Consider the following 26088-nt stretch of genomic DNA (forward strand, 5'->3'; position numbering starts at 1 on the left):
TACAAGTCAAGCCTGTGTTCAGTCTTACCCTGGACCCATCCCTCTCAGTAAGAATGATCCTGAGCGCATGTTGGTTTGACTTGTAAAAATGAATTACTTTTCTTCCTCCCCGTGATTCCCTTTGCCAACTGAAGGCCGTCTCCATGGCGCAGCATGTGCTTTGCACACGTTCATGTTACAAAGTGAAAACTCGTGGTCTGACTTCCCTCCATCAGAAAGCACGGGGTGTGTGGTGAGAAGTGAGACCACTGTCTGCCATAGTTTAGGTCCATGTTGGTCTCTGGAAGTTCCTTCTCCATTTTCCCAGGTTCCTTTTGACTCTCTCTCTCTCTCTCTCTCTCTCTCTCTCTCTCTCTCTCTCTCTCATCGTTGTTGTTCAGATCACATTAGACTTGAGGCTCTATTTCTGGTCAAGAAAAGGCACCGATATCTGAGAGGCAGTGTAGTTGGGCTGGGGGTCTCCAGTAAATGCTGAAGGACAAGCCCTTGCTGTGAGGGTCCTATGGGAGAGCCACCCTATCTTTTCTTCAAGGTCAGATGAGTATTTGTCTTTTCTTCAAGGTCAGACAGGATTCTGTGGATTTAAATGGGTGAGTTGGGCAAGTGGTTCACTGTGCTTGAGACTATTGGAGAAGGCTTCCTAAGGTTGTGTATGTGTGAGAATTCATTTTTCTAACATTTTTTACCACATGAAGGTTTTCAGATTGGTAACTGAGGAAGGCCAGTCATGTGCAAAAGAAGTTTGATTAATTAGCCTTTTAAAAGGAATGTGTCAATGTTGGGGTAAAGCAGGGGTGGGGAACCTTTTTCCTGCCAAGGGCCATGTGGATATTTATAACATCATTCACGGGCCACACAGAATGATTACCTTAAAAATTAGCCTGCTCTATTTGGCCAAACCTTTAATTAACTCAACCCTAATGCCTTGGCAGGGCCAGACCGAATGATTTCTTGGGCCTTATATGGCCCACAGGTTCATTCCCCACCCCTGGGGTAGAGGGACCCTTCCCTTGAGGGAACAGAATGCAGGTAAACATGTAAATTTCATGGGAATCAAGCCTGAACAAATGCTCCATGAATGTAGATGTCCATAGCGAATCTTTTTTAATGAGTATTATTAATGTCAATAGAATCTAGTTTAAAAGTGATTCTTTTCCTTTCTTTTACTCATTAAAAAAATAATTCCCATTAGGAGAAACTTACATCTATCTCCACGAGTTCTTGTGACGTGTGGCGCCAGGGCAGCAGGCTGGCAGGCACCTGCCCCACCCCTCTGCCTCTCTCAGCTGCCCAAGGTGTGTCACTGTCAACTACGAAGAAGTGCCCAGGTCTCCTCTCAGCAGGATTTGAAATGTGCACTCTGCCACTTCTGTGGTCCCATGCCTACGAATGTTATCCAAAGGCCCAGAGGCATGGAATTGAGGGTATCCTTGTTAGAGTGGCTTAAAAATGGCCAGCCTCGGAGCACCAGCACACTCCTGGACCACGTGCGAGTCAAGAGCCTCTCTTCAGAAGAGGCTAGCTCAACTGCACTTTTTATCTGGCCGCTGTGCCATCTCATCTTTTTTTTCCTCTGATTTTTTTTTTTTTTTGAGAAGAGCAATGGGAAGAGGATGATCTTCAAATACTTGTGCTTTCAAGGCAGGAAAACTTGAGGAAGAGGAGAGGGATGATGATGCTTACCCTCTGTGAGGGAGCTTGGTGGGTCTGGTCGTGAAATCATGAGGAACCCAGAGTTTCATTTGGCAGTGGTTTCTGATCCAGAGAGAATCCATTCTGTATATCTAGTATTTCTTATATATCCTTCATCTCAGTAACAGTTGTATTTATCTGACTAAGTCATCTTCTTACTACGAAAGTGTAGCTATGTAGAAACATGCTTTCTTAGGTACCCTCCCGGACACCTCATTGAGTACCAGCATCTGGCAGAAGGTGATCCATGGCCCTTTCCTCGTCCTGAACACCCTGTAGCATCCATGCATTGATGATGGGCCGCTGATCTGTGCTTCCCTCCCTGACCTCTCTCTCTTGAAACCTACTACTCTATATTTCTAATTATCTCCTGATCATCTCCATTTGGCCTTAAATTTCTTACCTTGCCTTCAAACCCATTGCCTTTGCTCTTTATTCTAGCAAATAGCATCTTTATCCGCCCAGCCTGAAAACCTAAGTGTCATCCCAGACTTGCTCCTGTCCTCTAGGCCCTCCTTCATCCTGTCAACAAGGCGGTCATGATTACCTTCTGTATCCACGTCAATCATGTCTTCATCTCCACTCACACTGCCAATCCCTAGCATAAAATCTCCAGTGAGTCCCCAAACCACACAAGATGAAACCCAGCTCCTCCACACGCTTCTAAAGTTGCCTCCCCAGGTTCGCTTTTTGCCGTTTCCTTCATTCCACTCCTTTCCCCCATCTTTTCCAAACTGCATACATGCAGATCTCTGAAATATGGTCCTGACACCTAGGCCATTGCTCATGTACTTCCTTCTGCATGGAACGCTCTCCAGTTCTGTCTAATTCCACACTCCATTGTGTAACACTTGCTGGATTTCCAGCTTTGTGCTAGGAAATTGAGATAGAAGTAAGACACGGCCCATATTATTAAGGCCTACACAATTTTCACAGAAAACAGAAATGAATCAGTTCTGTATGAAGTGACAGGCCAAGATAAAAGTAGGTGCAGGCTGCTAAGGGAGCACATGGTGTTACACCCACCTGGCCATGATCCTCCTCCTGACCCAGCTCTAACAAAGGCTGGCTGCCTCCTCTGTTGTCAGGGTGCCCTTTCCCACACTTACCTTGGAAAGTCTATCATTTTGTGCTGTCGTTGTGTAAAAGTCTGCCTTCCTATACTGGAAGCAAGAATAATGTGCCTTAGTTATCTTTATAGCCACTGTGTCAAGCACACGTAATAATTATTGAAGAACTAAATGAGTAGTACCTGAACAACAATAGCAGCTTTGGGAACCTTGGCAATCAATAAATTAACACATCAAAGCCAGTTTACCTTCACATTTTATTTATACAGTGATCAGTGTGGATGAGCGTTACATCAAATTGTTTGATATCTATAATAATAAAAGCATAACATGCTAATTAGACCGGACGTCCTTCCAGACGAAGCCAGGGCTGCAAGGGAAGCCTGGGTCCCGGGTGCCGGCAGCCGGGGGAAGGAAGGCCTACTCTTGCATGAATTTCGTGCACCGGGCCTCTAGTTTGCATATAAAAGGTTATGTACTGAGGTCCCAAAGTTGTTAATGATGAGAAAAATGTCCAAATCCTCTTGATCTTTGAATCATGGATTTATGGGATACGGACATACCTTATTTAGAGTCCAAGTTAAAAATTGCAGGCAAGCTTTGAAAATGTATTCTCTCCCCTGGATTTTTATAAAGTACCTAATATAGTTGCACAAAACAGGTCCTAGCTAAATGTCTGTTGAAATAGTGTCCTTCCATCAATTTGTAGCACAGCATATTATAAATTTTGATGATACTAGCAGGTTTTATTTTTACAAAATGTTCATGAAATCTCGACTACCAATATTGTGAGTATATCTTTATTACTAAAGATACACAAAGATTAAAAACGGGGTGGAGCTTATCATAGTGACTATAAAATATTGAAATTATTTTCAAACTATAATTAGTGTTATAAATTCAAAGACATATGGAATTTAAGATTTGCCTTTCTGAATACTGATAAATTGTGAATACTGATAGAAAGCTGTCTTCCAAATTCATTTTATTCTCTAAAAATGCTACCCCTCAATCTAACTTGTTTTTTCGTTTGTTTGTGGGGGGTTTTTGATGCTAGTGTCCATTGAGGTTTAGCACCTAGGCTCTCTCATCCATCGTAAGACCCTCTGTAAATCATTTACATGTTCAGAGCCTTGGTTCTTTTTATTTTTATTCTGGGGAATAATCCCTGCCTACCTCGCAGAAGGTGCATGGGAAAGTCCCTGGTCACCTGGTAAATAACATACAAACGTGATGCGTTCTTATTATTTCAGGCAGAGAGAGAACAACGTGAACAGAAGTAGAGTGTGCCATGGCATCTTAAATTTAGGAAATTCCCACGAGTTGGGAACTGCGAAAGGGGGGTTGAGATCGGGTGTAACGGGTCAGGTGAAAACCATTTAGGTTTTATTCCATAGTCAGTGGAGAATCAGCAAAAATCTTTGAACAGGGAAACAACATAATTAAGTTAGGGGTTGAAAAGCTAATTTAGGGTGAATTGGTAAAGGAAGGATTGGCGACAGGGTAACCATGTATTACATAATCTAGGCAGGGGATATGGGACCTGATTTACAGCCATGGCTATGAAAACAGGAAAGAATGACAAAACGAAAACTCATTTGATAAATGGAATTAAACATCTGCGCAGTAGGAGGTAAGGAACAGTCTGGCCTGTTGGCCAACTTGAGCTGATATCTTTGCTCAAAAGAGGAAAACAAAAGAAGATGCAAATGTAGAAAAGGATGAAATACATTTAGTCTTAAAGATGCCAAGTTGTGGTGTCTCTATGCGTCATGTCCTGCCTTGTGCCTGGCCCATTCATTGTAGGTGTTCAATAAACATTTGGTGAATGCATCAGCGAGGAATGAAGAATTAAAGACTGGGGGATATTTAAGGGGAATTATTCAGAAAGGATTGGAAAAATATTGGTCTATATGATACAGGAGAAGAGGCTAGAAATAGAAATTCTGAAATCAGCAAGTAAGCAAACAGTGTCTTTGAGATCTGTAAAAAGAATAAATGAAAGAGAACTAACTCAACTCTAAGAGAATAAGATTATGTATATGGCACAGAGTAGGGCTCCATAAATAAATATTTGTTGAATACAGGAATGAAGGAATACCATTTTCAGGAGTAGACAAAGAACAGCTGGGCATCTTGTAATAGCCCTTTGTTTTGTCTGAAGTGTTTTATCTGAATCACAGACTAAGTCTGCAATTCATCATCTGGCTCCCAGGAGAAAAGTGAGTTATGTGGCCTAAGTGTAAGGCGACCACGAGGATTTCTTCCCCTTGTCACTTTCACTTCCATGTGTTTCTTTGTCCAGTTCAATTTAGTTACTTAAAACTATCATAAAATTGCAGTTATAACAAATTATTCTTTCTTTAAGACTGCATGTACCATGCCTGGACGGCATTGCTCAGTGCTTCAGCATTGACCCATGAAGTAGGAGGTCACAGTTTGCTTCCTGATCGGGACACAAGCCCAGGTTGCAGGCTTGATCCCCAGTAGAGGGCGTGCAGGAGGCAGCCGATCAATGATTCTCTCTCATCATTAATGTTTCCATCTATCTCTCCCTCTCCCTTCCTCTCTGAAATCAATAAATATGTATATTTTTTAAAAGACTGCCTATACCAGTGATGGCGAACCTTTGACACGTGTCAGAGGTGACACGCAAACTCATTTTTTTGGTTGATTTTTCTTTGTCAAATGGCATTTAAATATAGAAGATAAATATCAAAAATATGTCTTTGTTTTACTATGGTTGCAAATATCAAAAAATTTCTATATGTGACACGGCACCAGAGTTAAGTTAGGGTTTTTCAAAATGCTGACACGCCGAGCTCAAAAGGTTCGCCATCACTGGCCTATACTATAAGGACTGGAGCTGATCACACTCTCATGTACTCAAAGTGGGCCAAATAGAATAAAAATACTCAGTCCGTTCACTTCACTTACTGTGACCCCACATACATGTTGCATGAGAGGTAGGACCACTAAGCAGGTCAATTTGGAGAGAGGATATTTCAATCCCAATCTGATTGGCTTTGCTCTTACAGGCCCACCCTAGATGGGCAGATGAGGACATCAGGAAAAATAAGAAAAATGTAAGTATTATGAAATTACATCTAAAGCTTTCAGGAAACCTAATGTAAAAGGTTTATATCTTACAAAGGTAATATTTGAAAACAAATTTAAAATATAACCTAGGTATAAAACAAAATGTGATAAAAATAGCCAATTTTTAAATATTAATTATGCAAAGTAAAGGGGTGAGATTGATTGTTAAAATCCAAGGATACTAAAAACTTCACAATTCATAAAATTTTAACCTCATCACTCCATTCTCTCGCCACACACATACACACAAAGAATTTTTTTCATAGCTGATACTTGATCAATTTATTTCCACTCACCCTTTGACTATTCCCACTCTCTGAAGAATTAAATAACCGAAGGACAGGCTGAAGTAAGGTAACAAAAGAAATAAAAATCCCAGAATATCTGCAAACCAGACCACTGGTCATTGCATAATCATAGGTTGACTATACTTTTAAAATATAATCACCATTTATCACTATAGTCCAATAAATCTTGTTTCTGAGTTAATAAAAATTTTTCATTAAAATTTCTTCTAAATGTCAGTTGAATATAATTCAAAAATTGAGAACATAAAATCAGTGTCTTGTTTTCAGAAGTACTATTAAGGTTTTTTAGTAATTTCACTGACTTTAGATTTTCTAACTTAAGATCCACCTATAGACCTTTTTTCATCTCATCTTGCATCGAGGACATGAACTTTGGGCAGCTCTTGTCAACTCAAAGGCCCTGACTGGTTTCAATACTACCTCCCCCCCACAGGATAATCATACTGATTTGCTACCGTCATCTTTGACCAGTAAGAATTCAGAAAGTTAAACTGCTACTTCAAATGAAGAATTATAATTCATATAGGATCTAGGTTAATATGACAAGAAAAAGTAAAAGACATGCATATAAGCATAACCAATAGACATAAGACACTGGGGGGCGGGGGTAGGAGAGGCCGGAGGAATGTCAAGGGAGGAGAAAAAAGGAGACATATGTAATACTCTTTGTAATACTTTAAGCAATAAGACAAAATTCTAAAAAAAGAAAAAAATTTGTTGAAATGACTTAATAAAGAAAGGATCATGCATAGTTTAAATGCATTTGTTATTTGTAAAAATCTGGGAGGTAAGGAAGAGGACTCTTTATTCTCTCAACTTCTTCAGTAAAACGTTAGCTTCTTCAATGAAAGTAGTTTACTGTTTTAAAAGTGAATTCAATAAAGAGTAAAAGATGTGTTGAAGCTTCTAAATCAAGTAGCGCCCAGAGTTAAGTGCCTTTGCATTTGTAAAAACCTAAGAGAGAACTTTAAGGAAAGGAAGAGAACTTTATTTTTTCGACTTTTCTAAAATGTTTGCTTCTTAATGCAATTTTTCAATTTAAAAACGTTTGGAATAATTGTTGTGTGGAATTATTCCCTAAAAAGCAAAGAAAACCAAATCATTTTCTCAACCAGGCATACATGATATATGGAAATCTAGTTCACACTGATGCATGGGTCAAAGTTGCATATAGACAAAAAGAAGCAGTAGATTCTAGTTCATGACATCTCTGCCACAGGACTTATCTGTGGATCTTCAAGTTTTTGGAAAATCAGGCCTATTGTAACACTCTGTCTTGAACAATATGAGCATATGGTATCGCTGATCAGTATTTGTCCATCTGAGTTTCTAAAAGAGGAAATAAACTATTTATGTTGCCTTCAGCACTGAAGTATGAAATTCAAAAGAGGTTACCATGAATCACTAAGAATCAGAGGTAGATTTTGGTCCAGCTCAAATAATTGGAATTACTTAGGAATGGGGTAAAGAAAATAATATTGATATTATTCTCCAACTCAGCATTATCTGCATTTAAAAAAAAAAAAATGAACATCAGAGTTTTAAAGAGACCCCAGCCCCAGTGCGTGTCTTACTGTTGCAGTTTTCCTCTTTGCTTTGGTTGGCCTTCCTTAGGCGGGAGCCCCATCTCTAAGCCTAGTTCTTGATGCTTTCTTCCGGGGGGCCAGCAAAGGACAGTGTACACCATCTAGTGGCTCAGCTCAGAACTGCAGCTGCCCCCGCAAGGCGCCTGGGAGCAGGATGCAGCCTGGGCCTCTGCAGCCCCAGCAATTAACAGACTCAGTTCTCCCTTCAGCACTTCTCGCGCCTGAGCAGCGCTGAAGCGGTTGCCAGGAATTCCAGAGGGAAGCCCTCACAGCACATACGAAGATGCCATCTAGGAAGTTAATTTAAATAGCCCCCAGTTAGAACCCCACTGTATCCTGACTACACGTCTATAATTACTCAGCTTTAATGAGAACGGGGTACTTGCCTAAGTAATATGACTACTGAACACTTGGTTATATCATGAAGCGAGCAATTCTGATGGAAGGGGAAGGAGGTTCCACTTGTGATCATATCGTAGTGCATCACTTCTCTACATCGTCATGGACCACAGCTGTGGCTGCCAGGCTAAGAACTCTAGGAGAGCCAGGGGGCTGTCGCTGAGGGTCCCTGAATCCCCTGTCGCCAGGCACATCCTCTATAAACTGAATATAGGATGTCTTCTGTATACATCGGATTCATAACCACAATTCAGATGTCATCAGTGAAAGAAAATTACTAAATTATCGGTAGTTTATTTGTTGTATAATGTTCAACTAATAAATAGTAGTATTTCACTGTCATCTTGGAATCTGGAAAAATGTATTTATATTATAGATTTATATGTAAATTACATAAAGGATAGATTTTTAAGAAATGGAAGGGTCCTGATTTCAGCAATCCTCTCTCTTCTAGAAATGTGCTGTAAGATGGTAATCTTTCATATGTTTAAAGATATTTATCTTGGTATTGTTTACCACAGCAATTAATTGGAACCAAACTTGTGTTTGACAGTTAGGGATTGTTGGACAAGTTTTAGTTGATCCATAGTAAAAAAAAAAAAAATAGCATACCACTATTTAAAAACTTAATGAAGATCTATATTTATTGAAATAAAAGTAGGTTATCACATATTTCCAGGTAAAATGAGCAGGTTAGAAAAGCAGATAGATTATAATCCGTTTTTATGGATGTGTGTGGAGACACAGAAGAAGTCTAAAAGCATATCTTTTATCCTGAGAGGAATAAATAATGTGTTTTATCAAGCATGCTGTAAGAGAAAGGTGTTTTGTCCCGAGCAAGCCAAGGACAGGTAGAGTTGGCACTGACTTAGGTGGAAAGGCATTTGGAGGGGAAAGCCAGGGCCTTGTCCGGGGGCGCATGGAGCTGGAGACCCCACCTGATACCCACGTGGACCTCACAAGTCCTGTGGCTGGAGGATCACCAAGGGGTGAGTGTGGATAGAGGAGAAAAGGCGCAAGCACTTGGGGCATGCTGGGTTTGCAGACGGAGGAGATGGCAAGCAACCAGCACGTTTGCAGACCAGGGAACAGCCAGCAGGTCGGAGGAGGACCCAGAGAGCATAGTCCCTGGAAGGACACGGGTGAAGGAGAGAGCCATGGACTATGTGAGTGACAGACCCTGCGAGTGCACACATGATGAGAAGGGACATCCTGTTTAGCTGCGTGGACGTCAACAACAGCTGGGTCAGTGGAAGGATGAAGCGAAAATACACTTAGAAAGGGTTATAGTGAAAACGGAAGGGAAAACTTGGAAATTTTGAGTAGAGACAACTTTTTCAAGGATTATTTATGTGAAAAGAAACAAAGAAATGGGAGAGGTAGGCAGAAGAGAATATTGATCCGAGATTTTTTTTGTTTAAGGTGGCAATGTAACAGCTTGTTTCTCTGCTGATGGGAGACATCTGATAGGGAGGGGGAAATTAATGATGCAAGATGTGATGACATTGCTGGAAAAAATATCCTTGAGTAGTTGAGAGGAAAGGGGACCCAGTACACAAATGGAGGTCTTGACTTTAGAAATAAGCATGGACAGTCATCCGTCCTTGATAACAAAAGGAACCAAAAACAAAAGCCGAGTACGGCTAGGTATGCCCATGAAGCTCATTTGGTACGTACATTCGGGGAGCCTGTAGGAGTTCTTTTCTAAGTGTTTCTATTTTCTTCGTGAAATAGAAAAGAAGGTTATAAGCTAAAAGTACATCAGAAAAGCAGATGTTAGAGAGTTGAGAAGATGTAAAATGGTCATTTAGGACAGGTCAGGAAGCTTTCTGTTAAGGTCAAGATAGCACATATTCTCTCCTTTGCAGGCCATTGCGTCTCTGTCACAGCTATTCAACGCTGCCCTTGTAACAAGAAAGCAGTCACATAGCCCAGCCAGCGTGACTCAGTGGTTGAGCATCGACTAATGAACCAGGAAGTCACACGATTCGATTCCCAGTCAGGGCACATGCCCAGGTTGTGGGCTCGATCCCCAGTGTGGGGTTTGCAGGAGGCAGCCAATCTATGATTCTCTCTCATCATTGATGTTTCTATCTCTCTCCCCCTCTCCCTCTCCCTTCCTCTATGAAATCCATAAAAATATATTTTTAAGAAAAGAAAGCAGCCACGTAGCTGATGCATAAGCTGATGGATGCGACTGTGTGTATGTGACTATGTTTCAATGGAACTTTATTTACGAAAACAGATGGTGGGCCAGATCTAGTCCATGGGCCATAGTTTGTTAACCCTTGATCTAGAAAAATAGGATAATGAGTGGTGTGGGGAAACACAGTGGAAACTTCAGGCAACAATAACATGAATTTTATTCACACGATATAGCCACAGTCAGTTGCATTGGTGTTAACAATGGGGCTGGATACAACCAAGATTTGGTTTTGTTGTGCAAGTAGGAGGAATAGAGAAAAGAGCAAGAAAGATGAAGGTGTATGCCAGGAAACTGTTGCATAGATGGGCATTAAAATCTAAGCTGAGTCACGAGGGGAACAAGAACATGAGGGGTACGGGTGTAAGGGAGAGTGAAAGGAAGTATTAATGGATTCAGACCTTGTTACTATCCTTTGATGCTCAGATACTTTTTTGGAGGAGAGAGGACAATTCATTAGCTAAATTATTGAAGAGTAAGAGCCAAGTCGTGATTGCAATGATGTCACTTTGTTGAGTGACAATGAATAGAGCAGCCATCCTTGTGTGGGCTAGATGTAATGTGACTCCCCGTTTTGTCAACATGGAGGGAAGGAGACTCCAAATTCAAGTGGAAATGGTGTTTGAATGATAGTCTTATTTACAATATCTAGTTTCTGACTTAGGAGGATGAAACTTACTCCTTCCCTTCTTCCCCTCTATTATATTTTAAAATTTTTTCTTGCCTACTCCCTCTCCACAAATAATACATATACACATTGTCATTTTTAGTTAATGGTCTTTCTGTTTTCCTTTTGATGTCTCCCTCTCCCCCTCCCCCTCCCCCATTTTTTTTTTGCCTCTGAGGCTTTATATTTGACTATGCTTTACTCTTCTGGGGTTGACACTTGATGGTGTTTATACTTTTCAGATTTTCCCCATATGGATCTTTCCTCTTTTGTTGGATTATTGAGCTTTAAGATGATGGCTTTTAATTTTAGCCTAAACATGCCCATATGATGAAAGAATGTTAGCAAGATCAAAGGACAGGATCTATGCCCTGTGCAGACCATTCATGCTCGACTCCGCTCCCTAAATCTTCAGGGTCTCTCTACTGAGAGCGATAGACTCTTTCGTATCCAGGGGCCTCCATGACCTCGTCTCTTGCTGTTTGTCCAACTTTACATCCCATTGCTCCTTAAGCCTTTCTTTACTTCCAGCCCCACAAAGCTGCCAGCAGTTCCCCACCACCGAGGCTTTGTGCACACAGATGCACTGACGAGAGCTCCCCCAGCCCCTCTCCAGCGCTCCATTTCCCACCCTTCCTTCAAGGACCAACACAAATCTACCTGGAGCTATTGTTTTCTGAGACAACTAAAAAAAATTACTCTTCATTTGCCTCATCTTTCTCTGCCCTTTGAACTTCTGTCACATCATAACCTTCCATCTGCTTTGCATTTTATTTTTGTGTGCATGTAAATTTTACCTCTTGCTCTGGCTGGTGTGGCTCAGTTGGTCGAGCATTGCCCCATGCACCGAAAGGTTGCCAGTTTGGTTCCAGGTGAGGGCACATACCTGGATTGTGGCTGGATCCCTGGAAGGGGGCATGCAGGAGGCAGTGGATCAATGTTTCTCTCACATACCAATGTTTCTCTCTCTCTCCCTCTCCTTTCCTCTCTCTCTAAAAAATCAATAAAAATATATTTTTAGTTTCCTCTATTGGATGTGAGGCACATAGTTAGGCACTATGCTTGTAGTCACCTCTGTTTCATACACAGCTCGTAGTAGATGTCTAATATATATGAAGTAAAAATGAAATGAAATAACATCCTTCTCATGCAATGTGCATTGTTAGAATGTGAGTGTATACCACTTAAGCTTCACCAATATAACTCTTAAAAAATTTGGGGCCTGTGTCACTTCATTCTATCCACATATCCAGTTGTGATCATTTTTTGAGAACCATAAATTCCTACCCCAGTAAGCAAAAACTGTGTTTTCAGTTAGTTCTATATCAAATCCATGCCTTAACAATGTCATGCTTTTATTAATTACTTGGTAGTTCAAGTGCAGGAAATTGACTTGTTTGGAGATGTTTTGTCCTTTGTAAAATTAATCAATGTAAGAATATTTAGTGGAGGAACTAAAGGGGACAGTAAAAGAATTAACTTTTATAGTTTGTCTGTAATAAGCCTGGTGTTTTATGTAAGTTATCCAATTTAATTAAATTCTCACAATAACGCTGTGAGGTGGATATTACAATCCACATCTTACTGTTGAAGGAAATTGAGACTTCTAAACTCACACAGTTAACTGATATAAAAACGTAGACCTGTATGACACTATGCTATCTTCCATTTCAAATGGCAAATTGCATGTAAGTCTCCAATATTGAACCAAGGAGCTAAAACCACATGCTTTTTATATTACTGTTTCATTTTAACCAAATTACTTTATTTTCTCCATTTGAAATTTCAAAGTATTGGTTACAAGTTACAAAAATCTAACTCAATATTACAAACTATTTTGCCATTAATTTAACAAATATTTATCAGGTGCCTACTGTGTGCAAGACATTTTTCTGGGCACTGGGTGTTCATTGGTGAGCAAGACAATCAATCATACATCTACACAGCTGATGTATATTAGTACATTGCCTACGTATGTAGCTAATATATTAATAGAGAAATAGTTTATAAACAATAACCTGTATAATGATAGGCATCATTAAGTGCTACTAAGAACACCAAAGTGGGGTACAGGAGTGATGAATGACAGGGGAGGCCTTTTTAAGCGGGATTGTCAGACAAAGTATCTCTAGCAGACGTCTGAATAAAGTGATGGAACAAGTCATGAGAATGCACCAAGGAAGGACAAATGCAGATGGGAATGTGTCTGTGGAGTTGGGGAGATGGCCAGGAAGCCAGTATGGCTGGAGCACCATTGGTGAAGGGACAGTGGTGACAAAGGGGGTGGAAAAGGTGGCCAGCAGCCAGGCCACATGGTCCTGGTAGGCCATTCTGCAAACGTCAGAGTTTATCCGGAGGGTGACGAGAAGGAAAGGACAGAGAAGTGGATGTCGTCATCTGACTTGGGTTTTAGAAGGATCATTCTGAGTGCTCTGTGAAGATTAAGCCAAGGGGGACACAAGTGAAAGCAAAGAAGCTGACTGTTCAAAGGCTCTTGTAAAAGTCTGGGACAGAAATGGGATTTATGGGGCCACATAACCAGGAGGGCAGGACATGGCTCAGAAACAAAATGTCAAAATCCCGTCAAGATTCATTCTCTGTAGGTCTCATTGCTCCTCGCTGTGAGCTCCATCTGTGCCCAGACCTGCCTCTGGTGGCCCCCAGCGGCTCCGGGCCTGGCCTCAGAAGGGAAGGTCCCTTCTCAGCTGCAGCAGAAAATCCCTGTGAAGGGCCTGGCTGGGTCATGGCACCATCTGTAGGCCAGTCACTATCGCATCCAGCACTGGAGGATGGGCCCAGCTTTGTGGCCCAGGAATGGGGTGCTCTAATGACAGCAGAAGGAAAGTCTGCACCTTCTGTGTGTTGTTGTTTTAAGCAGGCAACGCCCCCTGGAAGGCAGGGGAAGGCTGCGATGGCTGGGGGGAGATTGAAGAGGGCTGAAGAGGGCGCCTCACTACCTGTACGAGCCAAGCCCCAGTGACTTCCTCCTTCCCTGGATCTTTGACACAAAGTTCCTATACCACTGTGTTCCGCCTTCCAAGTGGTCTCACAAGTGTCTGTATTAGTTTCACTTGGCGCATTTTCTAAGAACATAAGAAGGGCCATAGCGCCAAGTGCTAAATCGGCAAAGGAAACGGGTGTCGGGGGCAAAGCCCACAGGAAAGCAGGTGCAGGCCAGGTGTCTTCTCCCAGTGGAGCCCCATGGACGCACCAGTTCCCTCCAGCAGGACTTGTGGCAGCACCTGTGAATATTGTCACCAGGGTGGCTCATCAGAGACTCAGTGCCTAAGGTCTCTACCGAGGCTGGTCCAGATAGACATCCTCTGCCCAACACATGCCCAAACCCCACACTCCCATAAGGAAGCAGGGCGGTAGCATAAAGCACATTGTCTGTCTCCTCTGGCACAGATGGCCACTCTTGGATAAGGCAGTGGGCACACTCCTGAAACCTAAGTTCCCAGCCTCCAGCTGGGGGCCAGCCTGCAGCAGGCCTCTCTAAGGACGCACTCCCGGGCCTGCTGTGTTAACCCTTCCCTGCACACCCACGTGGACCTGAGCGGGAGCGGGGCTGGCCGCCCTGGAGGAAACCAGCCAACATGAGCAGTCTGGCCACACCAGCCAAGAGCTGGAGGAGGGAGGCAAAGGGAGACGAGCTCTGGTTGGCTTGGCGTTGCCTTTCAGGAGGCAAGTGCCCTAAAGCCGACTGGGGGTTCCAATGGCTGTCTTTATGGCTCCATGGCGGGAAGCCTCTCTGCGCAAAGGGGGTGCCCGCCACGCAGCTCCTGTCAGGCTCAGCTTGACCAGGTGCTTAGTCTTCTTGGTGGAGGACCTTTCATGACATTCTAGTCAAGCAAGCTTCCCGAGCACCGGCTCAGCCCCCAGGAAGGTCCTGGGTGCCCCCCTAAGCGCCCCCACACCGGCGTGTCTGCCCCAGCCCCCCACACTCCCACCTCAGACAGCGCCTGCAGCCTCTTGCTCAGACCTCACGGTGCTGCCAAGCCCAGGAGGTGAGGGATGTCCACCCGCCTCTGCTTTGTCTCTGGGGCGCAGGGTGGAAGGAGGGTTTCCTTCTCCTTCTTAGATAAGAAAAGTACCCAGGGTTCCCCCAGTCTCCCACAAACATTCTCTTTTAAAACGACCCTACTCACTAATAGTGTTCCATATCATTGTTTATATAGGCCAGATGTGCACACGTATGTGTGTGTATGTGTGTGTGTGTGTGCGCACGTGCACACATCCAAATATCCAACCAATCAGAAGCAGTCTAAGAGCCGCTTTCAGCAAGTCCTGCCTACATGGCCTGGCAGGTATCTTCAGTCTTAGGGTCTCAGCCTAAAGTCTAAGACAGGAGACGTGCCCAATGCTCCTGTGCGGTCATAAACATATTCATAAGTAAATATCACTTAACATTCAACGACTGTCTGGTTTTGCCAGTAAATGATGGTGCCAAGAAAGGAGAAAAGGGACGTCCGTATTCATCACATTGCTCTCCATGTTTCTCTCTTCCAATCTGCACATCCCCATTCTCCACGTTTTCCCAGCAACACAGCTCTCAGAACTTCCTCAAGAGGCGGTTCTAGGCGCCCCTTCCCACGTAGGCCCTGGGCTCCTCTCCTGAGATCATGGGCTGTACTTTCATTTCCCAGGTCTGTTGAAGCTATTGACTCGGATACTCTTGATTGCCCAGCCCGACTAGTGCTTCCTGGATGAAGCACACCATAGGTACATGTGGACATACACATGCACACGCCATGACATGGCTGTGGGAGGAACATGTGACCAATCTTTTTAAATCTTTGCCGTGAAATATCCTTTCCAGTTAAGTAAGGGCAGTAGCAAGACAGCAGCAAAGCAACTGCTTCTAGAACCAGGAGGTAGGTGCAGATGCTCGGAGAGATTGAATTTACGTGGAGGCCGTGGCTTCTGGATTATCGGAGGGGAGCGAGCGCCAAAGGGAATCTGAGTTGAGGAGTGGGCCAGCGGCCGGAAAGGACCCGTAGAAAACAGCCCCTCCCTTTTACCTGCTCCCACGTTCCCCAGACACATTTTCTCTGGCTTCCACAAAATAGCTACTATAGCAATAATCTGATGATAAGGTGGAGAACATTTTGGAAAGGACTCTAATTTTAATAATCAATGTTTATAAAATAACCTAATTAGAATAAACAGTATCACTAAAGCCTAGCCCAAGCTCTGGCACATAGCCATAGTAGGAACTCAGTATTTGTTAAATCCATGTTTCTTTTACTGACCGTGACTTTTGCTGCTGGGATGACCTTGAAAGCATTTTTTTAATCTTATGATTTAGCATAAGCCTCGCTTTCTCTCTGAAGTTTCAGTGACTCCCTGTCTGGTGCTTCTGGTGCTTGTCTTCTATAGCATTGCCTGTCCTACCTCCCTGTTCACGTGTTCCCTTTCTTTCTGGGCTGTGAGCTTTGGACAAGTAATCTTTCTATGCTCAGAGCTTAGCACAATAACTAATAGTTCCTCAAATGCATATTTCGTAATGGAATGAATGAATGAAGAATGAATGAGTTGGCAGAGAGATGATTCTTCAGTGTACCTTGTGCTATCTCATGGGTCAGAAAGTGAATAACTAGAGTTTACATTCCCACATCGAGTGTGTGATCTCTATCAGAATCCACTTCCTAATAGATTCTCATCATACAGACCTCACCCATTTCCTTCCTCCTTCCCTCAATAAGTTGGAGCAACTGTGGGGCCGGCCTCTACGGGAGCGGAAGCAATTTCACAATGGTTTGTGCTGTCCTTTTGCTAGTTCATCCACAGTTTCGGTAGCACTGGCTCCCCTGACCTTGGTCAAGGATTTTCTAGTCACGGGTTTAAATAATATGTGTTGCTTTACTCGTTTAATCCATTTACAGAGTTGACTGTTTTTCCGATGAGCCTTTTTAGGTGCAGAACAATGACTAGTACAATCTCTCACGCCCCTCAAAGATGCGGCCAGGAAGACGCTGTGTTGGCCCTTAGGAAAGGGAGCATGGGAGTGTTCATTAGCATGTTTCATCCGTGTGTCTGCAAACACAGCACTTTATAAAACGGGGAAATTTTTTGGAATAGATTGTAGCTTTCATTCCCAAAGATGGTTTTACTTTCCAAAAGTGAAAATAAAACTGTTCTTAATGTCTAAACTAACATTCCAGGAAGTATCCAAATAAAATAGTTGACATTATAGTGCCAATCACAATTTAGGGATAGATCAGTGAAAATATCCTAATTAAAATAAAAATAAGTCAGTTTTGCTTTCATGGCGAATAGAAGGGCTATCTTAAGTCTCCTTAGCCTCGCTGGTTGTTAGCTCCCCACCCCATGTAAAGAGCTCAGACTCTAACTGTAAATCAACAAGGACCTATTATAAAGCCTGGCACATCAGACCTCCGATAGTTTCTAATGAAATATGTCACAGTCTTTGAAGAACTTACAAACCCTCCTTTGTTTAAAGCTAACATATGCACTGCATATAGGGCGACATCTATCCTAGAAGCCAAAGAATCCTGATCTAAGGCACACCTTCCTCCCTCTCTCCCTTTTCTTCCTTCAATTCCTCCCTCCTGCATATTTCTGATACCCATCACAAGTTCTGCAAATTCCAGAGAAAGGAATGCCACAGTCTCCCTTAGCTGGCTGGCATTCACTCATGTGTGCTCCTAACATTTATTGTTTCCCTAATATTTCTAATTATTGTGTTGGGTATAAAAGCTATAGCAGTACATGGGTCTGACCCAGCCTTAGGTCCTGGGCACAATGCTGGGCAGAAAGCTGTAGAGATGACACAGTCTGGCCTCAAGGAGCTCACAGATCCTGTAGGGATGACGCCCAAAGACACTGGTTGTTTGTTAGTTGTGTCATGACTTGGCAAGTGAACTGTAATGGCCTGCCTTCGTGCAATGCTGGACAGAGAGGGGCTGACAAAGCAGCACTCCGTGTCGGGAGACACTGCCGAAGATACAGTGTTGAACTAGGACAGAGGAACACGCTCTCTTGGCTTTTGCACAGCCTCCAAAACATAGCATGTGTGCACGTTTTTCTCAGATTTATGCATCTTGAACTCACTTCAAAGACTTTGTCTCCAGTGGGACTATGTCGAACCCGGCTTGTTGTGTGCAGAGCCAGTTGGGGACGAGGGAGGAAGTGTTGACAACCTTTGGGTTAATTCAGAGCCTCCACCAGCTCAGCACTGGAATCAGACCATGTGAATTTCCTACGGGATTTAATTTTCCAGATGAACTGTCCATGCTGATCAAGTCATCCCCAATGCACAACACATTTCCATTTATTAGTAGTTTGCAGAGATAGTACGATCCAAATACAGCAGGAAAAAAGGAACGGAGCCTTTTCTGTAGCTGATCAATAATCTCCATTGGGCACTGCCTGCTGCCAGATGTTTGATCGTTTGTCTGTTTCTATCTGAGAGGCATTGGCCCCATCGCTAGACCTTTGCAGGAGGCTGGGTGGCGGGATTAAACTAAGGAGGGAATTTTAAACAGTTTTGTTTCTCAATTACACTTACTGTAAAAATGGAAAAAAAAATAGTAAAGCAAACAAACAAAACCTCTACAACCCCATGGCAAGGAATGCTCACTGAATATTATTAAAGTGAGGCATCTTTCTTTCAGGTGTATATATTTTTTTTCAACAGCATGTAATTGCTCTTTAAATTTGCTTCAATGAGTAAATATTTTCACAAATAGGTATTCTAGCAATGCCATGCTTTCAAAAGATCATTTACTGGTATTTTGCCAGTTAAGATAACGCCATAGAAAAGCATTTTAAAGACAGAAATAATATAAGTACAGGTAGCATGAATTATGATATCAAGAAGTCAAAATCCAGCAGGAAAAAATCTATAAAACACAGGTGGGTTTTAAACATATGAAAGGATGCTAAACCTGTATCACGATTAAATAAAGGCAGATTTGAATGATAACTATTGTTATCCCAATTGTTATCCCAATTGTTATCCCAATTGTTCATCTACCATATGGGCAAAGGGATAAGGGTGAAAAGGGGTCCAATGTGATGGTATCCATGAAAATGTAAAATGTACCCATCCTTTAGCCCAGAAGCTTCACATGGGGGGGGATTAATCCTTCAGATCAACTCCTGGGTGTGTGTGTTGTGTAACCAGAACAGCTGTCAGCATGTGTCCCTTCTCTCCTTCCCTGGGCCCCTTCCTGATCCAGCATCCATCGTCTCTCACCCAGACACCCCCCTCTGGTCCCCCTCTTTTCCCTCTTCTACCCACAACATCTACATCAGCCAGAGTAATCTTTTTAAACATAAACCAGATGATGTCATTCTACTGCTTCAAACCCCTCCAGTGTCTCCATCAAGCTAAGAATAAAATCCACACGCCTCCCCTGGTTTATAAACACCCACCTCGCCAGCCTCCGCCCTCCTCCCGACTTCCCCTCCCGCGTCTTTGGCCCTCTCTTCTGCCCCAGGCATGGAGGCTTCTCCAGGCTTCTTAGGCACACCCAGCTCATTCCCGCTTCCGGGTGTCTGCATGGATTCCTTCCCCTTATTTTCTAACGCTGGCTCCTTCTCTCCCCTCAAATTCCACCTTAAGGACCATTCCTCAGTGAGGCCTTCCCTGACCACCCCAGCCAGAGTAACATCCAGGCACTCCCTCTCTAACGCAGTGTCCTGTTTTATTTCTTTGTAGATCACGTCACCACCTGGCTGTGTTCCTATGTGCCCCATATCTATTTGTTTGTGTTCTGTCCCCTGTAATGTAAGCACTACCAGAATAGGAACACCATCAGCGTAGTTCCTGTATGTTTTCAGCGACCAGGAAACTGTTGACACATAATGAATGTTTGTAAAGTTTGTTGAATGAGTTCATACATGGCCATCAGAAGGCATGGAACACACTGTAGGATACCCATCACATGGAACACTGTGGGGCTGTTACAAGAGTGTGGTGGTGAGTAATCCAACGTTGTGCTGTGGCCAGGACTGCACCATTGCACCTGATCTGCCCTGGGTTTCCCCTTGATGTTGCAACCCTTTGCAGCAAGGGTTCAGGAATCTGGAGAAGGGGCTGTGACATAAACGAATATATAAATTTAGAAGGCATGGGGGAAAGCCAGGCAGAGACTTCACTCTAGTGGCGAAGCTCACTGAATCTCCGGACCCATCAGCTTTTTATTTACTGGAATATAGATATGCCCTTTAGCAAAGCAAACAGACATATCAAAGGTAAAGTTTAGCAAACAATAAAAGGATTATCAGGTTAGGGGAACACCTTCAGCTATTCAGCCAGCAGCAGGTAATAATATGCAGATTTTTCAGCTCTGCTGAATATCAAAGTCCATCAGCCTTCTGACGGACTTCTCGCATCTACATGCCAACCACTTTTTGGTCCTTGCCTCCAGCACCTCAACCTCATCTCAGACCCCCGCTGCTCCTGGTCTTCCTGCTGTTCTTGACACTCCCTGCACTGGTGCCTCAGGGCCTTTGCACTTACTGTTCCTGCTTCTCCATCCTTCATGTCTCGGTTCCCTCAATCTTCTACTCAAAAGCCACCCACTCAGAAAGGCCTTCCCTCACTGCTCTCAAAACCCCTCACCCTGTCCTTCCCCCTCCTCTGACCCTGCTTTATTTTTCTTCATGGTACTTGTCCTTGGAAACAAAATTGCCTATCTAATTGTATAGATATTGCCTATGTGCTTCCCCTGACCAGAACATTCCTTATTGCTGTTCCTCATGACCTCCCCAGCAGGTACAACATGGCCTGGCATAGAGTAGCCGCTGAAAACAATAGTTGATTGTGGGGAGTAAATAAATGAATGGATTCTTGAGTGCAAAAAAGCAAAGTAGTAAACATTGTGCCCATTGAACACTGCTGCCATTTGTATGAAAGGAAATGACTCCTGTGTATAATCTTTCTGGAAGGAAAACCAAGAACACAGTGCCAGTGATGGCCTCTGGGGCAGGAAGCCAAAGGGCTGCAGCTCAGGGATGGGGTGAAGACTTATGGGTCCTCCATACCCTTATTTTTTATAAGATTGTATGTTTACCATGAACATTAATTATTTTTTCAAAACAAGGTAGAAGTATGTCACATTCGACAGTTTTGCAAGTTTATGTATTTAAGGCCAAGAGGAAATCAAGGCCCTCATAAATGTGACATCGAAGTGATAAATATCCAATCATCATTTATTTAGCGATTTTATGAAGTTGGCATAGGCACGATGACCCGCGGTTTGGATGTTTGTGGACATTCTGTGGTTGTGGAGGATTCCCGTAACTTCCTTAGGGAGAGGAACACCTTCCTCAGATGTGACATAGGGGAGGGAATGGAAGTGTCGCTCTCCAGCAGAATAAGGCCTTCAAACACACAAGCTCCTGCACATTGCATGTGCCAAGCAAAGCGCCTCTATGCCCAAGACACGGTGAATCTGCTCACAAGGTTGAAATAGGTGCTCGTTGCTTAAAAATCTGCCAGTAGACTCTACCCGCCCTTACCTGGCTTGTTTGCTCCCTGTTTTCCTTGCTCCCTCAAGCAAAGGTATCCTACTTGAAGAAAACCCACCATTTGAATATTGGATTTCTAGAACAAAACAAACAAACAAAAACTTTAAAGGAGTGCCCACTTGCCTTAATTAGGATTCCTTTAAATATGAAAATAATAGACATTTAACATATGATTTAGCACACAAAAAATTATACAGGGATTTCAGGAACATCACTGAAGACACAGGTACTAGTAATGACTTGCTGGTTGGGCGCACACACCTATTGAGAGTCAGTGGAGTGAAATGGATAGCGCGGGTTGGGATCCAGTAGCCCTGTGTCTGGGTCCTCTCTGCCATTCATTAGCTGAGTATGACCTTCAACAAGTGACGTAACCTCTTAAAACTTCAGTATTTCTTAGAGAAATAAAATGAGTGAGTGATGCCTCCCTTGTAGTTAGCTGTATTAAATGAAAGATGTAGATAAATCAAATAGAGGTATATTTTATCCTGTACTATATTTTATCATACATTATAATATCATATATTATTTCCTCCATTTAATTTCTGCTGGCCTGAATGGGAGCAAATGAGTGGCAAGAACAAAAGATGGTATTATATTTTCAGCAATATAATCTAGGTACCTATATATAAATACAAGTGTGTGTGTATATATGTACATGTAGATATAGCACCAGCATAGTGCCTGGCACATAGTAAATATTTGGTACATGATGGTTACTATTGTGAAAAGTAGCACAAAATGCTCTTCAAAGACTAACTTGATGCATAACATTCCAGGCTATTTTATTGAACTGGTAGAAGAAGAGTAAAAAGCCTGTGTAACTGAGATTTTTATGGCCTTAAAGTGAAGGGGAAACAATTAACCGGCATATGCGTGAATCGTGGCCGAGATTCAACTTGTAGCAGTTGCTGACATCTACTGAGTGTGTGATGACTGGCCACTCGGCAGAGTAAATACTGGGACTCAATAGCCTTCCCACGTTTACTGTATAGTATCACCTGTTCTTACTTCCTTCATTAAAAATATTCCATGCAAACGTTTGATTTCACTTCCCAGGCTAGAATAGAATTTCCCTCGGAGTGATAAAGGCAAACATGATACAGATTGCTTCAAATTTAGGGACTAAGTGAGTGTATTCCCACAGATGTCCAAAGGTTTCTTCTTTTTCTATTTTCTGGCCTCCCTCCCCCTGCCCCTTTCCTTCCCGCACTTGTAGTTTGTTTAATAAAAGTTGAGCATTCTCACAAAGGGCCTCCTAGACACATGTGAGGAGATGCTAAGTCTGATTGAAAGTGCCTCTCCCCTGCTCCCTCTGAGTAAAGTGACCTTTTTAAATGGAGGGAAGTGGGTTTAGATGACAGTCATGATAAATGCGGTCATGTTCACTCAATAAAATAAGGCCCAGTGCATTTGAGGATAAATCAGTGGAATGTACAGCCCCACCTGTCTGTCTCCATCATTCATTTCCACTGTCACTTTCACAGTGGCTGATGGATCACAGTTGCTGTAAAATTAGACAGCCTTTAATCTCATTTCATCCTGATTAGCTTCTCTTTACCCTTTCCCTCTGACTCACTGACTGACACGCTAAAAACGCACACGGGGCTGCCTGTGAGCACGGAGCACAAACTTCTCCTCCAGCACCTGCTCGGGAGGGCGCGGCGAGTGTCCGCCTCTAGAGAAAGCGGGAGAGGGGCAGGCGGGCCTTCGTTCTTCAAAAGGTGATCGGTAAGTGCAGGACCTCCTGCCGCCTTGAACAGATGTCTGCCCTTGCTCGCTGCCCTGTTTATTTTACTTTCCTTCAGGGTCCATCAGAAGTCAAAGAAAGTAGGTCTTTTGCAAAACTCCAACATTGATTTCATATAGATTTTCTTCTAATAAATTCGGAGCCTTTTACATTCAGAAGAATTTCAAAGAGCTTTTGTGCGTATTTACAGCCTCGCAATTCATGGTAATAATTCAAAAGAGACAATAATACAGGAATGAGGATACTGACATATCCTGCCAAGAAAGACAGCATACGAGGTTTAAAACAAGAGTAAATACTCTAAGTGTCGATAAAGAGGAATGCCTTCGCCGAAGCCGGTTTGGCTCAGTGGATAGAGCGTCAGCCTGCAGACTGAAAGGTCCCAGGTTCAATTCCGGTCAAGGGCATGTACCTTGGTTGCGGGCACATCCCCAGTAGGAGATGTGCAGGAGGCAGCTGATCGATGCTTCTCTCTCTCATCAATGTTTCTAACTCTCTATCTCTCTCCCTTCCTCTCTGTAAAAAATCAATAAAATATTTTTTTTTAAAAAAAGAGGAATGCCTTCAAGTAGCCTTTCCATTAGAACTGCGAAGACCCCCTCTTATTTGGAAGGTTTCAGTGGTTAGCCTAGTGCAGTGGTCGGCAAACTCATGAGTCAACAGAGCCAAATATCAACAGTACGATGATTGAAATTTCTTTTGAGAGCCGAATTTTTTAAACTTAAACTATATAGGTAGGTACATTGTTATTAACTTAATTAGGGTACTTCTAAGGCTTAGGAAGAGCCACACTCAAGGGGCCAAAGAGCCGCATGTGGCTCGCGAGCCGCAGTTGGCCAACCACTGGCCCTAGTGCAATCGTTTCATTTGTTTGCATAACCGTAGGGGTAATCACATGAAAAGCAGGCTTAAGGATAAACCATCTATTATTTCCTTCACTTAATGTCTGCCTGCCTGAATGGGAACAAGTGAGTGGCAAGAACAAAATACAAGTACAGTTGTATTTTCAGAGACAGTGCCGTATTATAAAGCTGGACTTCCAGTTACAAAGAAGAGAATACCATTTGTATTACTTGTAAGATGCGGACATTGAACGGGCCAAACATTTTAAGTAGATATTGGAAGAGTGGCTGCCATCACATGTTGGTTGTAGCCGGTGGCCTCTGCTTTTCCGCTCATTTCTCACGGGAGCAGATGGCCATCAAGGCTAGGCGTCTGCGCTGACCAGCTGACACGATGATGAACGGAGTAGCATCAGGCTGTTCATGAGACATGTAACGTATGGGTAGCATAGTCTGTTGTTGGTGTTTTGGAACCATCCTCATAATCCAAACAATGATGAGTTCATTTGAAAAAGAAAAAAGCAAGGATGTTCAAAACCTATCCAATCTTAGTTGTTCAATGAACCCAACACACACTCTGCTCCAAATGGATTCTAAGAGGCGACGCTGCAGAATCTGTCTGGCTGAAAGCATTTCCCAAAGAGATAACTGAGGGTTGAGGGGGGGGGGGGGAGGACGTTCCCAAGATGACGCCCTGTGTCCATCCACCTAATTAATGGACCTCACAAACCAATGGCACACCCAATTTCTCCTACATTATCCCCGAAATCAGGGCTTTACATAGCAATGCCTTCTCCCTTGTGGCTGTCAGTTCAAAGAACAATGAATAGTCACAGTAAAAATAAAAACATGATAAAACAATCAAAACTCCTACAATCCTTGAATAAAATGCTTCAAGGATCTAGTTGGCTCTTTCAGAAGCTGCATTATGGGTTTCAAAGCTTTGCCTGTTTCCTATTCTTTTTACTTGCCTACCTTAGCCTGCCTAAGCACATTCTGAAAAAATATATAATAATAATAATAATAATAACAACAACAAAATAAGATGAGAGAGGTGTGTCCTCCAAAACACGTCGGGTGTAGGACGGGCGCGCTCTCTCTCTTTCCCTCTCTCTCCCCATTGGAGGGAGAGCCGGAGGCAGACCTGGCCTTGAGTCATATTGATTTCCCAGCGCACTGGTTCCTTAAGTGCTCTGCTGATCCGTGTCAGGCAATACGTTCCCTGCCTGAGCGTGCACATCACCTCCATCTCTCCTCACCTAGATTTAAGGTGCCCATGTGATGAGCCGAACAAGGACATCATTTACTCCGGGTGTCGCCGGGCCCCGCCACCGCATGTGTTATAACTGATGCCGCGGACGATCACATTTACAAAGGAGATGACACGGCAGAGGTCAACACCGCGCTGCTGTGATTGGGGGGGTGGGGGAGGACGGGAGGAGGACAGGGGTGTCCTGTTCTGGTTGTGTGTGTCTCCCAAATGAAAATGTAAATGAGAACCAGCCCCGAGAAACCTGGCTTTCACGGGCTTCTGACTGCCACCCCCTCCTCGCAGCCCGCAGCCTGGGGCAGGGAGACGGGCGAGGTGAGCGGGATGAATATTCGTGATGTTCCTGACGGTTTTTATCTTCGTTCCAGAAGAGCTCCTAAGCAGAGAGATAGGCGATGTGTGATTGTGCTGCTAATGACATTGTACAGGAAATTGAGCGTATGCATTTGGAGGAGGCATTAAATCAGCAGGACCTTAATTTAAAAACTGAACACTGTATGGAAAGCCGGCCTGCTCGGGGCTGGGGGATAGACAGCCGCCCAGCACCCCGAGTGTGTTTACGGGGGCATCTCAGCAAACCAAGGGGGGGGCAGGGCCTCTGAATGGCCCCACAGGTGTGCAGGGTTAGGTCCTCCAGGAGGCGCCCGCCCTGACCATTGGGAGTCCCAGTCACTGCTTCAGAGCAAGAGCCCCACCAGCAGG

General features: G+C 43.4%; 1 protein-coding gene across 1 annotated transcript in view; it reads left to right on the forward strand.

Annotated features, from left to right (window-relative positions):
- KLHL14 (kelch like family member 14) overlaps window positions 1–26088 on the forward strand; it is a gene marked incomplete at its 5' end in the record, with an annotated part of 94874 nt that overhangs the window by 45812 nt on the left and 22974 nt on the right. The gene's annotated exons all lie outside the window — the stretch shown is intronic.

The sequence above is a fragment of the Myotis nattereri genome (assembly GCF_964212035.1).
Source record: "Myotis nattereri genome assembly, chromosome: 8".
NCBI lineage: Eukaryota > Metazoa > Chordata > Mammalia > Chiroptera > Vespertilionidae > Myotis > Myotis nattereri.